Genomic DNA, 16,048 nt, shown 5'->3' on the forward strand with positions numbered 1-16,048 from the left:
AATAAAAATAGAAAAATCTCCGAACAACTTTCTTTTGTTACTATGTTTGCCACTAAGATTAGTAGAGTTATATGTTAAGCATCAAACCCGTGTAATGTACTGTGACAATGCAAATACCCTGTGTACTTAAATAGGAGGCAATTTTCTCTTTGGCTTCTAAAAATGTATGTAATATTACTGTGCTTAAAGTTTTATTTGTATAAATGAAGAATAAAACTTAGATGCATTTGTTGCTCTTGAGGTAATATAGGGGAGAGAAGCTGAGGCATAGAAATAAACAGAATACATAGTTAACAATTCAAATTCAATTCATATATGTGATTATTCACAAGCTGATAGTTGTTTTGGAGTTTAACTCAGGGTTTGCCAGCCTTTCAAACTAGTGACTCTGTTGTAGATTCAAGTGCTCCAGCTCTGCACCCCTAAGGAGACGTTTTGCAACTCTAACCACACCCATGATAACTAATTATGAAATTTTGAATTATAAGAGAGAATGAAGCTTTTAAAATGTATTTGCAATTCAGAGTGATGGATAGGCCTGTCTTCCTGTTGAAAGACATCCCACAAAAGGCCTAATTGGGAAAGTGCACAGCTTTAATTTATTTTAATTCAACATGATTGCCATACTTCCTTTTTAATCACAACCACCAAAGAGAAAACTGAGTCAGAAATGGAGATGTAAATAGGTCAAGAGATTTCCATACAAAGAGATTTGTACAATGAAATCTGGATCCTGCTAATTTAGAGGCAGCCAAAATTTGCTAGTTTGTTTGCTAGAAAAATTTAGTTTCAGGGGGTTATCAGAGAGGTTAGTTTAGAAAGTCTAGTTAGAGCTGCCAAATCAGTTGCAGTCATCATGGATGAAGGGACTGGTAATCTAGCTCTTTCTCCTTTATGAGCCAAAAATAATTCTGCAGCTGAGTCTGAGCTGATTGTAGATATTATTGTATGAGTTTCTAAGAGTTTTGACCACGTTGCTCTGATAAAGTCTGAAGCAAAGGGAGGCAAATCAGTTGTTTTGGGAACAGTAAGGCATATTTCAAAGATTCCTGATGAATGATTCTATCTGTTGTGCCCAGACAAAGACAGTCCTATTTCTTCTCCTGAGAGATGAGTTCAACTCATTTAAGGGCCCAGGAATGTCAATGAGTCACACTAGGCCTGCCATTCAAGGTGAGTTATTGAAAGTATTAGTAAGAAAAGATCTTTCTGTTACGAAGCTGAAGATTTTATTTAGCACTTGATGTCATGGGAGCAGTCTCAGTGTGAAAGTGAAGTTGTTGAAAGCATAAACAGGTGAAAATTAAATTAAAAGCTTTTAAAAAAGTACACATGAAGCAAGAATTTGACAAATGAATGAAACACAGGACCTGCAAGGTAGTAAGTATGGCATGTTTTATTCATAGGATCAGGCCAGTATTTCTACTAATTGCTGTCTTGCATGATTCTATTAGACTGCAATATATTACTTACTTTGTTTGTAGAATGTATCTGTTGCTTACTGAAAAGTCACGCTGCTTTCTGTTTTTCAAAGTGAGCCAGACACACTGTGTTCTAAAAAGTCTATTTACTCTTGCATTTAATAACAAATTTGGGAATATCCCTCTAAGATACTGAAATCAGTGCAGCATCAAGCCATTAGTTGGCTTATGGTCAACTAAAAATCCAACTGAGTTTTTCCATACTTTTTTTTTCTGGTTTTGGAAAACAATTGTTCATGTGTACTTTCAGCTTTATCTCTAACTGGCAAACCTGTTGTTTCCAGTTAAATCACTGCCACAACTTCCATAGCTTTTGAAATTATCTCTATGGTGCCAGAAAGTATATGGTTTTCTGTAGTGTTATGTCTTTTATGTTGTGGGGTATATTGAGAGATATGCAGCAAAATGGCTTACGAGCAGTCATTTTGGTACTGTCAAACTGAATAATTGTGTACCAAATTTCAAAATTTCAGATTTTCCGTGTAGAATAATCCTCACTTTTATTTTTTAGTAGACTTTTGATGTCTACTGTGAAACTAGCATCCCAGGCTTTACAGTCTTGTCATGTAGATACCATGTGTCAAATATCTGTATCTTTCTCTTGGCAGCTTAATAACTTCTTGACATCCTTTTCTTTTTAAGTTTCCCCTTAGATGAAACCAGCACCAACAAACTGTAAATGACATAGTAGCTTGTATGAGATTCTGCACTACACAATTTGATGGAATAACCATTAACATTTGTCAGTTTTATAAGGAAGGGCAAGAAGAATGAGACAAATCTTTGTATTCCGTTGGGATGTCTGTTGAAGACAAAGAATGATGGTTGGCTGAAATGAGTGTTAATTACCCAAACATACTGTGGACTGGGGCCAATGTGAATCTCTATCGTAACTAAACCTGGAAGCTCACACTTCGATGTCTGGCTGTGCAGCTCTTTAGGTTGAACGCTCCTATCTTCTGCTCGCAGTAATTGCATGTTTTGCACCAATACTACACTTGTTTCAAAACTGATTTTCCTTGGGCCAGATTATAAGCTTCAGCTAAGGAGTTCTGTGAAAGGAAGAACATTCCTTTAAAAACCAGTTTGGTCTAGTTTAGGACCACAAGCATGAAAATAATTTAATCAGAATTATATTATCTTAAGTCAGTACAAAGCCAAGTAAAGATTAATTGTATGCATAAAACTTAAAGTGTTTCTTTATGTTTCACTTTTAAATGGTTGGTTAGGTACATTATGTCAGTTCTAAAAGTATATTACACCAGTAAGTGTTCTCAACTGAAGTATATTTTTAATATTGCTTTTTGCATTGTAATTTCTGTTATAATATATTTACACTTGTAAAAATCTGAAACAACTGCAGAACACGATCCACTTTGTATTTTGACTAACACCAAGAGGAGTAATTGTTGCACGTGAATACTGGATTTTTATAGACAGGTGCTATTTTCACGTAAGCACTCCTTAGAAGTGGGGTTTACTTTCAATCTATGTGTTTCCACATATACTCTGGTATATCTCTGATATTCTATACAGAAGTATTATTATATTATTAAGGTATTATACTTTTTCTATAATACAGAAACATATGCTGCAGTTATTTTTAAGACATGCTGCCATTTCATTACGTCAATATATTATTTCCTATAGTAAATATAGAGAAATACATGGGAATGCCTTAACTGGTATTGTTAACTATTTCATTTAAAATAGATCATATTGTAAGCACGACCCTTAATTACATAACTTTAATAATAATTAATTTTAATAAGCAAAACCAGACATGACTATTTATTTCCATTACTCTGTGTGGCTTAATATAAACAATATAGGTAGCAGATTCTGAATTTTCATTTAAAATTGATTTCACAATTCACTCACTTATATAAAACAGTGGTATTTATACTTAACAGCTTTTGCATCTGGACAATCCCGCTCTCATGTTGGAAACAAGTAGCAACTTTTTTTAAAAGGAGTTGTGCTTAAAATACATATATTCAACAGTCATTTGTGACTTAAAATATTTAATGTAATGTCTTTATATAATTTGTTTTCATCTATTATTATAGAGCAAATGCTGGGTAACTGGTTGAGGTAGTATGATCACCCGTAATTTCGTTTATTTCCTATGTAATAAATACCATAACTAATATGCATTACTATGTGTTTGATCTTAAGGAGTTTCATTTGTAAATAACATGCGGGAAGGGGTCATGGAATATCTAAAATCTCTTATCAGGCAGTACCATATGAACTCTTCAGAAAGGGATTTCTTATTATGAGATCCCAAAAGAATTTCTGCTTATTTGAACCTTCCTTTACTGGATCTTACTGTAGGGCTGAAGATCAACGTCAGGTATTTTTCTCAGCGGGAAGTATTTGCTTAATCGACATATTTTGGAAATTTGGCCCCAGCACAGGATAGAAACTTGACTACAGCAGAAGTAGAAACCAGCAAAAGGTCTGCTGCAAGGGCATACCTTGCCTTTCAAAGCTGCATCGACTATTTTGAGAAACACAAGGGGGAAGTGCCTCTGACAGGTGAAAGGGACAACAAATACAGAACGAAAAAAATAGAAACTGATTGGGCTGTAGGTATGGTATAGGAATAGAGCTCCTATAGACCTCTTGGGTGATGAGAACTCAAGTGCTTTGCTGTCTGAACATCTGTGGGGCCTGAGGCCTCTGGCAAGGGAAGAATTTGTAACATAAGACATTTACCTTAGGGAAAAATAATTACACTGATGTCATGGCTCAGTATAGTATGCATACTAGACCCTATCTCCAAAGCATTTCCTTTTTGCTGTTGTGCCGCAAAGCTTCTTTTTTTTCATTTATAAAGGATTTTTTTTAAACATTTTCAATATTTTACCCATTTTAACAAATGCACTATTTTAATACTTCATTCAAAAATAACTTTAGAATGGAACGCTTTACAATTAAATTTATACAGGAAAAATACTTAGAGGGCCATACTCTTAGCTGGAATTTAAGCACAAATCCTACTGAAGTTAGAGGTGGTTTTTGTTCAGTTAGGTGCAGGGCAGGATTTGGCTGAAAATCATTGATGGCCAAAGTGCACCCATCACAAAGTTGTCTGCTCTGATGTTTGCAGTGATATTTAAATGCTCAATTTTTTACAGGACAACTGAACTCACAATAAAGTAATGACGCCCCACTCTTTAGTGCCCAGTGGGTCCAAAAGTCAGACCCATCAAAAGGTAGTAAGAAGGTGATTCATAAGACCAGTTCTGCATGGATTTTGAATGGGGCTTCTCTGCACTTGGGGAAAAGTCAAAATACCTGTTCATAGGAATTACACACACATATTTATTATGCAGCATAGTTTTTCAGCAAAAGAACTCTGGAGTAGCCATAACTTGAACAGAAATAAATAAAAATGGTTTGAGATCTAAAGATAGCACTGGAACTTAAAACCTAATTCTTTTTTTCTTCTTACTTCTGTTGCAGCGAAGACAAAATTTTGACATGGCCTCGATCATTTTTTCTTTTCCTTACCTTCATAGTCCTTTGAAGATACCAGTCACTAAATGCAGGACCTTTCACCTCTAGTCCTAGTCCTCTGTACTTATTTTTTTTAATTCCTCAACTCCAGATTTTGCTGTTCTGCTGGGCAAGTCTTTAGTTTAATCCAAATGACAATCCTCGTCCCCTGATAATACAATTCTTTCTTCCCGTCCTCCTAAAGAAAGTATATGAAACTTTTAAATGCAGATACCAACCCAACACAAACCCACAGCTTGCCTCCTTCACACTCTTCCAGTAAGACATGAATCGTGCTTTGACAACTCTCGCAATTATTGGTTAGAAGCAGCTAAAAGCCTTGGGGCTGCCAAGAGCCAGCCAATAATTGAGAGGTTTTGGGCAGAGTGACATACGACTGTGAGTGTGCTTGCAAGGAGGTGGCCATGAGCCCATGTGAGGTCTGCATCTGGACTGAGAAACTTTATGTACTGCACTACTTTAGGAGAATTGGAATAACAGAAGACAGTGGAAATCAGTCCCGGAAGAGGGAGATTCAAATAAAGACCAGATGATTATTGCATTCAGTAAAGCTGGCTCAAGAAGGTGTGAATTACACACTTCCCTGCACCACAGAGGCCTCTTGAGCTGTAAGCAGCATTCATCCTCTGGGAACACAGGTGGTGATTCCACCTCTGTCCCCAGCTGGATTTATTTGCAAGGAAGCTTTACATTCCACCAGTAATTCAGTGAGTGGTTCACCAGCGGAGGCCACTAAGGGAAGGTAAAAAATAAGCATGCTGCTTCTTATTTCCTTGGCACGCCTCCACTTTCTGGAATTTATTTATTTATTTATTTATTTGGCATATCTGCTCTCCTACGTTTTTCCTCTTCGGCATTCTTCCACTATAGACTGTCTTCTCCTGACAGCTTTCAGCTGCATTGGTTTGAGGTCTATTGTGTTGTAGAATTAGCCTTCTAGGAAAGCGAGAAAGCTTCCTTCAAGTGAACGAGAATGCAGTAAGTGCTAAGAAATTTACTGACCATGAAAATCCTTCATTAATAGGGAGAATAGACCTGATGACCTTTGTATTTTTTCTCCTTCTTTCTGTTGCTTTTAAGCTTTACCCACCTTTCCACGCCATTTCTGTGATAAATGCAAATTTTACAACTCTCTTTCAGTGGGCAGTCCAATAAAATTGGCTCAGATGATATCCCAAAGAGAACAGACTACATTACATTAACATTCACAAATACATGACATGATGACAAGAGACTAATTATCCCTTTTTCATTCACCAAAACCTCTTCCAATCAAGAATGATTTTTTTCTTAACTTAGACCCTATTTTAATGCTATCTAACATTATTTTTCTGTAAACACATAAACAATAGAAATTAATCTTATTAGTGATTTACTGTTCGACCAATGCTCTAATTTGACCGTGGTCCTCTCAAACAGCTACTCTGGTTTTCTCATGCTCTCATTCCTTGACTATGTATATAAAACTTGTCTTTATTTTTCAGTAGCATGTTTCCTAAAATTTTTCTTTTCGATTAAAATACAGATCTAATGGCAGGGAGTTGTCAAAAGAGTTTAAGAATTATAATTCAATATATAAGTTGCTTTTATATGGCATGACATTTCAGCCAATCACTGGTGCTTTTGTCATTGCTAAAGATAAAAATACGCTATGGAAAAATAAAAATCTTACTATGGTGCAAAGATCTCCCTGGGCTGCTAAATTAAGACTTTTCATAAATGTCCAGAAAAAAGACTACAGCACTTTAAAATGAACTGTAAGACTCTTTTTTTGTGCTGAGAGAGGGAAAAAGGAGGATGTATGGTGACACATAGCAAATTTGACAGTGCTTATGTAAAATGAACCAACCTACAACAAATTCTATACTCCGATAATTGAAAACAAATTCATGCTGTTTTACCGTGACCACTTTATATGGAAATTTAGGGATATAATTCAGAACAGAATAACAGTAATTATCATACTCTCTGCATTAAATTAAAACCAGAAATGTTGATCTGTCTAATTGTAGGCATTAAAAAATAACTTGTTTCAAAAAAGAGAGATGCAAATGGAAAGATGCCCTGATGACATTACTCTGTCTTACCCACAATTCTGCCTTTCTCCCTTGGCTCTCAGTAGTGAACTGTTGTCTATTAAAGCAGATACTTGCTTTTTCTGGTTGCGAGGGGAATGTAACATTCACATGATCTATGTATTTAAATATTGTGGGGCGGGGGGAGAAAGCAGCAAACCTCACCCAGCTTGAAGGAAAAAAGCTACAGATTTCCACTTAGATTGGTCCCCATGTCTTTACTAATGTCTGTATACTAATGGATATTAAAACTTGCTCAGCAAGTGCTAAAAGTAAGTTGCTAGCAGTCTGCATCTTGCAAAAAAAAAAAAAAATGCACACCTTAAACAGGCCACCTTTTGCCGGAGGGTAATAAAAGACTAGAGGCGCTTCATTCAGTCCACACCGTTTGTGTTTCTTCCCCAAGCATTACTATGGTAATCACTTACGTTTGCATCATAACCTAGATTAAATTAAAGACCTAATTAAGGACCTGTGATCCTTATGAGCCTGGCTCTGTCACTGTTTTAAAAGAAGAGTGAGTTCAGTGGCTTATCAAAATGATACTGATCTTCACTGTAAAATATACAGGTATTCTTCACTGAAGGTTATTTCTTTAGCAGATTTCTAGCTTTAGTCATTAAGGCTCTGAAGGTACTTAGCAAAGGTTGTAAAGCGTTTTCTGCAAGATATTTCAAATCGCCTTTTCTTCTTAATTTAAGAAACTGGAAAATCATATTATCTGGTTTTTGGTAGGGGAGTAGGAGACAATTTGAAGGATAGAAGTTCAGGTGACATAAAAACACAGGACAGAGACAGGAAGCGTATGAAAGGTTAACTGTAATTGATGCTTATATTCCACCTATCATCTTGTCTGGGATTCTCTCCTGAAGGCAGAGCCACCACGTAGAGTCTGAGGCTTGCCTGCAGGCACTGAAAGATGGGAACACATCACCGTTTTTCAGTTGCTGAAGAACATGTGTGCAAATTCTAGAGATAAAGCAAATGCTATTCTGTTCCCTAATATCCGAAGAACTTTTGGACTCTGAAATCTGGATGCATGGAGAGGAATATTTCAGCCTATATTTAGCATCAGCATTCAGCATAGTTTCGATAATGATGTGTCGTATGTTCAAAGCAAATGCTGGTTGCATATGTTGCTGGTTTTCTCAGTAGATGATTATGCTAAACGTAATAGGTAAAATCAGAATTTGTATTCTTAGAAGTTCTGTAAGTATTCTTCAACATTTTATGAGGAGACATACAACAGATCTACTGGATGAAGGCTAGACAACTATGTTATGTCTATTTACTCCAATTTTAAAGTTGCTTATACCTATGTTCTTTGTCCATTCAGTTGTTCCAAACAGTACACAGTCTTGTCTTATTGGCACAAATGGAAACAGAAAATCAATTTAGAGGTCCAGCATCTGCTACTGAGTTTTAAGCTTCCACTTTAAGCACTGGAAGTGTATTTGTTACCCAAAACTAAACTGTTTGAAATATAAGGACTGCACTTGTTGGAGTCCTGATACAAAGGCAGCTAGAAAAAACAGAAAATGCTATTATTGCATTTTTTTCAACAAAAACTGTGCACGTGCATCATGTTTTGTACCTGGGTCAGAAATATATTTAAGCACCAGCATCCTCACGTTTCTGAAAAATCACCAAATGGGAGCTGGGAAGAAAAAAGCGTTTGAATTCTCTGATACTGCCCAAGTGTTTTTCTCACTGGTACTTTGCCAATCCCTTCAGCCTCACCGTGCCTCAGGAGCTGTGCAGCCCGAGGGCAGAAAGGCTAGCGTGCAACTTATCTGCGCTGCTGCAGTTAAGCAACAGCTTGGATTTCAAATACTGACTCAAGTAATCAAATAATTTGAGGTCTTTCAGTAAGTCTTAAAAAAAAATATGTAATTTGCCAGCTACCTGAAAACAACGAGTAAATAAATCCAGAGAAATCCAGATTTTTCCACAGACATTTTGCGAACACCAGAGGAAGCTAAAATAATCAAGCATTTTTGTGCTTGATCTTTACCTCTCAACTAAAATAGTGAAAAAATAGTAATAATTTGAAGAGAGACATGAATATTTTTATGAAATGTGCCAAGTGGAAAAACCAGGGTGGTGGAGGATATACGGTTTGCTCTTCATGACTAGAATCTGTATATAAGAGGAGAATGATGGCAGTCCACAGCCGTGTTGACAATTCAGACATACAGGAAATACCCTTGTAGGAAACTAATACCATCTGGGTTTGGCCCAAGATGTGTGAATGAGAAATATGTTTCTTGTTGAGAATGCAAAGATAGTTTTGGACATTGCAAAGAAGGAATGCGTTAAGCATGCACAGTTATAAAAATGAAATAGGGTGAGGCATTGCATGCATATGGAATAATTAGAGGAATATGTTTGTGTGCGTCAATAGCTGATGCAGACTTAGAACTTCAGAATTCATTTGTCCTAAGACAACCAGTAAATTACTATGAAAAATGTCGTCAGTATAAATGGCCAGGAGCTTTCTGAATAAAGACAGTATTTGAAAATGCTGATTTGTCTAAGCTACTGCGTTCCCTGATAGAAAGGGAGGTTTGCTTGTGACCCATGTTGTATTTTGGGGAAAAAATAAAATAGTTTTGAAATTGTTGAAACATCCAGTTCTAATATTTGTAAAATTGGGAATTTGGATTATTTCAGTGAGTTGTTTTCAGTTTAAAAATTAGTTTTACTTAAAAGAATGTCAACACTGGAATGGAATATTTCATTTGGCCCTTCCTGAGAACCTTTCAGTCCACACTTGGTAAGAGTATGTTTTCAAAATCTCAGAATATTCTCACTCCTCTCTATCCTGTTCTTGCATTAACTGTCTGAGATTTTAGTGTCTGCTCTTGGCATAGGAAGGCTTTCTGGTTTCTAACGAAGCCATTGCCAGCATTCTGAGGTTCCTGAGACTCGCTGCCTGCGGGATGGATTTTTGCCTCTCCCTTGACACCCTCATCTACTTGTGAAAGCCCCAGCAGTGCTGATTTTTCTGATATTTGTGAGGCTAATGAATGCCTTGCATGGACAGGAAAAAGTTCCAGGCTCTCTTTTTGGTGCACATTTGACTTCTTCTCCAGACTAGCCTTTAGTACTAGCGTCCTTTCTCTAAGTTCAGGCTCTAAATGCTCTTTTTAAAGAAAATTATTGAGAAGATAAAAGGTTTGCTAGTCTTTCATGTCTGTCAAGATCCTGGATTAACCCTGTTCCAGGTTCAAAGACACTCATCATACAAATTACCTGTTCCTTAACTGAGCAATGCTCATACGATGACAGTAAACTGTCTGTTATTGTATCTTGGTCTTCTTTTGTTTTTCAGCAGATTTTTGACATACCTGAACAGAATTATTCTTATCACTGTTAAACACTGCTGGAGACATTTATTTAACATGTATTAATTGTTTTAGTGCTTACCCAGAAGGCACAATGCAAAAAAATATGGAAAATTAAAGTGGCCATTTTAATGCTTTTATTTTCCATTCTTTTTTAGTATGCATTGAACATGCATAGCACCTGAGATCTTTGGACAGGATGATCAAAGTCTGTTGAATCAAATGTTATTAATACACTAATGGCACACCATCGCATATCTTTGATTGATGCATTACATTCAGGTTGACATGGGCTATCTGAAGAAGCAGGCAGGCTAGAGGTATGAAGAGCAGCCCATTACAGAGTCCATTGCAACTGCAAGTTTGAGCAGATCATCAGGATGGAGTTCTGTGCTTGCTAGCTAGTAGACTATGAATATATGACTTGATGGTAAATCAATTCCTTGTTCTTTGAAAATGAATTATTAGTACCTCTTTCAGCTTCATTATAGAATTGTGTTACATTTGTTCATCCTTTGCTAGGCTGTACACAAAGCATTGCCATCCTTTTCATCTACTGTGGAATGTGCACATCTGCCTTTCAGGTGAGAATTTATGACTGTGCAAGGCTTGAGTTTTCCAAGCTGTTTATGCTTATGTGTTATGCATATACTCACTATATACACATATAAACGTACACATGCATCCAGCGTTTAGGTGAACACAGATTTCCTTGTCCCCGTAGTTTAAATTCTCATCAAATTTAATTCTTTTTTGTAGTCCCAAAAGCGGAACATGAGTGGATATAAACAGTGCGCACATGCTTGATTTGCATATCTTAAGGCTTAAATAAATGGTGTTTGAATTACCTAAAAGAATTTATTTTATAGTATAGAATAAGTTAATATTGTTATGCCTACAACATTCAATTCCAATGTTGGGGAAAAAGGGTTTTGAAAAATGTGCATTTCATGTATGTGCCTGTGTTTTTTAAAGAACTTATTAAATTATGGTTGTACTACGTATTTTAAATATTGACATTTCTGAGTGGGGTTTAATTTTTATTCCGCCAAGTGTTGTAAATTCCTGTTTTGGATCCTGAGGATTTCGGTGGAGGTGGAAAACCACTAATAATTTCTTCTTGTTCACGCAACTTGTATTCACTTGCATGTTTTAACTTGAAGCAGACCTTTTCTGTTGATGCTGATAACACGGTTCTGAGTATAAACCAAACTCCTTTGGAGTAGGAAAGAGTAACATTTCCTCTAATGGCAATGATAATTATCTTAATATAAAATTTTGTTTCATAAGGCCCTAATTCAGCAAGTATTTAGGCAAGTGCCCAAACTCCACTGATTTTTTTCCTAGTGCAAAACAGGATACCATGAGGCAGCTGATTCTCTCCACTTCAGAGTTTACATGACTTTTGGTGTCAGTAAATGAGATCTGATACAATGGTGATGAGGGAGTTTATCAATCAAAAATGCTTCTAATTGAGGGGGAAAAAAATTACTGGAAAAAATGGAGACTTTTCTCTTAATGAATCTAACCCTGAGATTTCATAAAGGTTTTTTTATGGTCTGTAGCTAATGTGGTGGTTATGCAGCTAAAGGCATTATCTTCACATCATTATAATGAAACATAACACTGGTATCCTTGACTTTATTAGCCAGGCTTCATTGGTATCTGACGTTATATATTTCCTATTATAAATCTAAATAAGAACTTACATTGACCTGCATTAGACCAAACATTAAACAATTTACTAAGATTACGACTTTGAAAGGGAACTTAAAAAAAAAAAAAAAGTCTTTTAGACCACCAAGAAACAACCATAAATTTAAGGAAATATGAGGTTTCCACCATGTGACTTCCCCCGCAGAGTTATGCAACAGACTGCTGTTACTTAAAGGTCATACATAAAAAATTTATGGTACATTTTTTAAGAGATTTATAATGTTTCTATTTATACAATTTATAAGTCAACAATTTAAAGGTATAGTATACTAAAATAACAAATTAAAGTCTAATCCCTTTGAATCCTTGATAAAATAGAATGCTCTAATATGTCATATATAAAAGAGATTTAATAAATGTATCTGTATTAATTGATGTGGTATGAGTGATGTAATGATTAGCTGTTTATTATCTATTACAGATCATTTATTCATTTTTATCCTGAAAATCATTTGCAAATGGGGTTGATTAGGGGAGCATTCTTTGTCATATAGGCCTATTACATGGTGGTGTAACTCTCTTTAGAAGAGCTCTGCAAATCAGTTTCAGAACTAACATTCTTTCAGGGTTGAGATGAGTGATGCCATTGATACTGTCTAGACCTCTTGTTTCGGAATATCTTTGAACTCACATACGTATCATTTACCCAAGATGTTGTTGGATTCTCCGGAAGTAAAAATTTGTAGCACTATATGAAGGTACCACCCCTTAGTTATTTGCTGCACTTCATTTCCTTTGCACTTAAATGAAATGGGAGCAGTTATACAGTTACTCAGCCTTGGCTGGGGCAAGAGAATGACAAAAAGACTGAGAGGGGGTAATTTCTCAAATCACTAGAGCTGCTTTACCAGTAGGGTTTGAACTCGGCCAGAGGAGTCACATTTTCAACCTTGCCTTTGCACACTTAACCCATATACTTATGTAGATTTACATGGGAGTTGAGACCGCAAATGCATCATTTTACGCCAGGAGTCGGAGCCGAATACACGGGTCTGGCAGTGATTATTGATGCTAAATTCATCTCTGTATTTTGCATATTAAAATAATGCATGAATACAAAGGCTCCATTAGGGCACAGTATTTAAGTACCCTAATGTGTGTAAGCACTTTGACACCATAAATATTCATTTCTCAGGAAAACAAATCTTCATAGATAAACAGAAGTCCTACTACATGAAACACCTATGAACGTGCTCAACCATAAACCCTTTGATAATTCCGTTGCCTTTGAGGTCAAATATAAACACAGTGCTGAATGGGACAATAGCATTTGGAGAAAGATACTAATACGGTCATGGAGATTTGTCTCTACCTGGTATTGTGGCCTAATCTTGTTCCTCAGTAAAGAACCTGAGAATGCATTCTGGCGGTGGTAAGTTCCTAAAAATAGGGAGGGGAATTCTCCACAAGAGACAGCCTTTGGGTTGCTGTGCCGCCCATCAGGTTTTAGTTATGGAGTCTCTACTGACTTGAATCGTCCCTTGAAGACTCTCACAGTATTCCTGTAGGGATGCCCTTTGGGCTTGAAAAATGTTTCTTGCCTTGCTGTGGGAGATATTGTTCTATTGGTCTCCTTGGCTACTGCCATCTCCAGCTCTGAAGATAACATACAATGCCTGAGCAGCCCTTCAGAGCTGGAGCTGATACAGTACTTCTCGGTAAGAAGTCCTCAGCAAAATTACCCAATAAACCTTTGCAAAAAGTACTTGTGCAACCCTGGATTGCTGCGTTTTTTGCTGTAAAATAGAGTTATACTGGTTCTGCGGATTTTGGATGTTTCTGAAGTTGTGGCACCTTGTGATTTGCCTTTGCTGACTGAAGAAACATATCGCTATTCCTAAGCTGGTCATCACCCCTTCATCAGCATAATTCATTTCCATAGTAAGAAACTGTTGTAAAGAAATTTGGCTACAACTGTTCCAGCAGAGTTTATAGGTTCATAGGCCAACCTAAGCAGCAATTAATTTTAAAGAAGATGTGATCATTTCCTATCTTTTATGAGCATTAAATAAGATTTTTTTTTTTCTTTTGGACAAAAAATATTTGACATGTCAAATGACTAGAATAAGAGCTGATAGTATCTATGGTATTTTTAAATATTAATATCTTTTACAAATAAGAAAATCACAAAGTGTTAGAAAAGAATAACAGGCATGGCAGTTTAAAAGCTGTTTTTCTTTATAACTGTAAGTCTAGAGTTTCAGAGAGAAAACACTAATAAAAATTAGTCAGTCATCATTATGATGTCATTCTCATAATTTCCCTTGAAGTAAACTAGCAAGTACAAATAATATTTGTAATGTCTGACATCATCTATGTAGCTTTCCATTGCTCAGACTTTGGGTTAAATTTAGTGATGTTTCCCATTTGTTAGAGAGAACACCTTCTGGGTGGAATGGATTCCATTAAGAAAATCTCTCTGAAGTTAAGCCATCTTTGTAACTTGTTTGAAACAAAACAAAACAAAACAAAACAAAAAAAACCCAAACAGGACAGGAATGATAGAAGTACAACAGTAGCAATTTGTAAAAAATGTGTTTCTGTCCTGAGTCTGAGTGCTCACATGAAAAAAGGAACCATGCTTTTCAGTGATGCTTTCTTTAAAAAGCAATAAACATCATCGTAATTGTTTTACTCAGGAAACAATATTCCCTTCCATGTGATATATGCCCATTTATCATAGATTGACCTGCAAAGGCTTCTTAGAATCACTCAAACTTTAAAAAATGTTTCAGAATAGCCATGGACTCATTTTTTGTTACTTCTGCTTTGAGATATTAAGCATTAAAGGACATTTCTAAAAGTGATTCCTTGTTTTTAAGGAATTTTTAAGGATTCCTTGTTTTCAAAACAGCTAAAAATTGTATAGGAATCACAGAAAGAACGATCAGTATTTCCTCAAAACTAGTCTCAGGTTGACCACAAGCACGAACTCACATTTGAAAACCTTAGTTTTATATTTACGTTAATTAGAATACTGTCTATTAGGTAATAATTTCTGCATATAGAATGGCCAGCCACTGCCTTTCATCTTCCTTTTTCTTTTCATTCTAGAGTTTTCTCCAATTTTTTAAATGGTAATTGAATTTCATTATTGCTCTCTATTAGTGACAGGAGTTATGTCAGTACCACAATATTATCGCAATTTTATGCAATAGCATATGCTAATAATATATGTAGAAGATGAGAAAGTTGTATTTCACATGAAACAAGTCTTGTTCCACTTGTGGAATACAGAGTCTTGCTTTTTCTGTCTCTTGCCTACTGTGTCCTTCCCAGGTGTAGGCCAATGATGTCTGAGCCATCTCTCCACTCCCAGAAAGGAGCAAAGGAGTAGGAGAGATGGTAGTGAGACATGATCCCCATTGCCTTCCCCAAACCATCTTTGCTCTTCTGCTCCACAGCATGACTGGTTCATCAGCGTCTTTGTCCTTAACATACTTTTGATCTCGACGAATATGTACCAATTCGGTTCATTTTCAATGAAATTATCAACTGGAATTATATCTTTCATTACTAGTCATCTTTCAAAGATATGCAGTATACAGATGATTTGGACCAATTTAATCCTAAGAACCCTGATAACTTTTTCAGATAATACATTGCATTACTTAATATAAACTTGAAACTTAAGTAAATATTATTCATTATTCCTGATTTTTTTGTTGCTGTTGGAAGACTTGGGCATCTGTTTTAAATAGTGTCATTATTTACACATGGTGACTTCTGCATTTGAATGGACATTAGCTAAATGTGACAGTTACTCAAATTCAAAGTAGAAAAAAATGACTAGAGTTGTCAGAATGTTGTGATACACTGACTCATTATTCCTTGATAAATGCCAAAATTTTCTATTACCCTCCCTCCCAAAAAAAGGAATAAGGAATTCACCCATTTACAATCT

The 16,048-nt window shown here is 36.0% G+C and overlaps 1 protein-coding gene across 1 annotated transcript in view; it reads right to left on the bottom strand.

The window, feature by feature from the left end:
• Window positions 1-16,048, bottom strand: part of HHIP (hedgehog interacting protein) — a 71,319-nt gene that overhangs the window by 21,063 nt on the left and 34,208 nt on the right. The window lies entirely within an intron of this gene.

The sequence above is a fragment of the Calonectris borealis genome, chromosome 4 (assembly GCF_964195595.1).
Source record: "Calonectris borealis chromosome 4, bCalBor7.hap1.2, whole genome shotgun sequence".
Classification (NCBI taxonomy): Eukaryota; Metazoa; Chordata; class Aves; order Procellariiformes; family Procellariidae; genus Calonectris; species Calonectris borealis.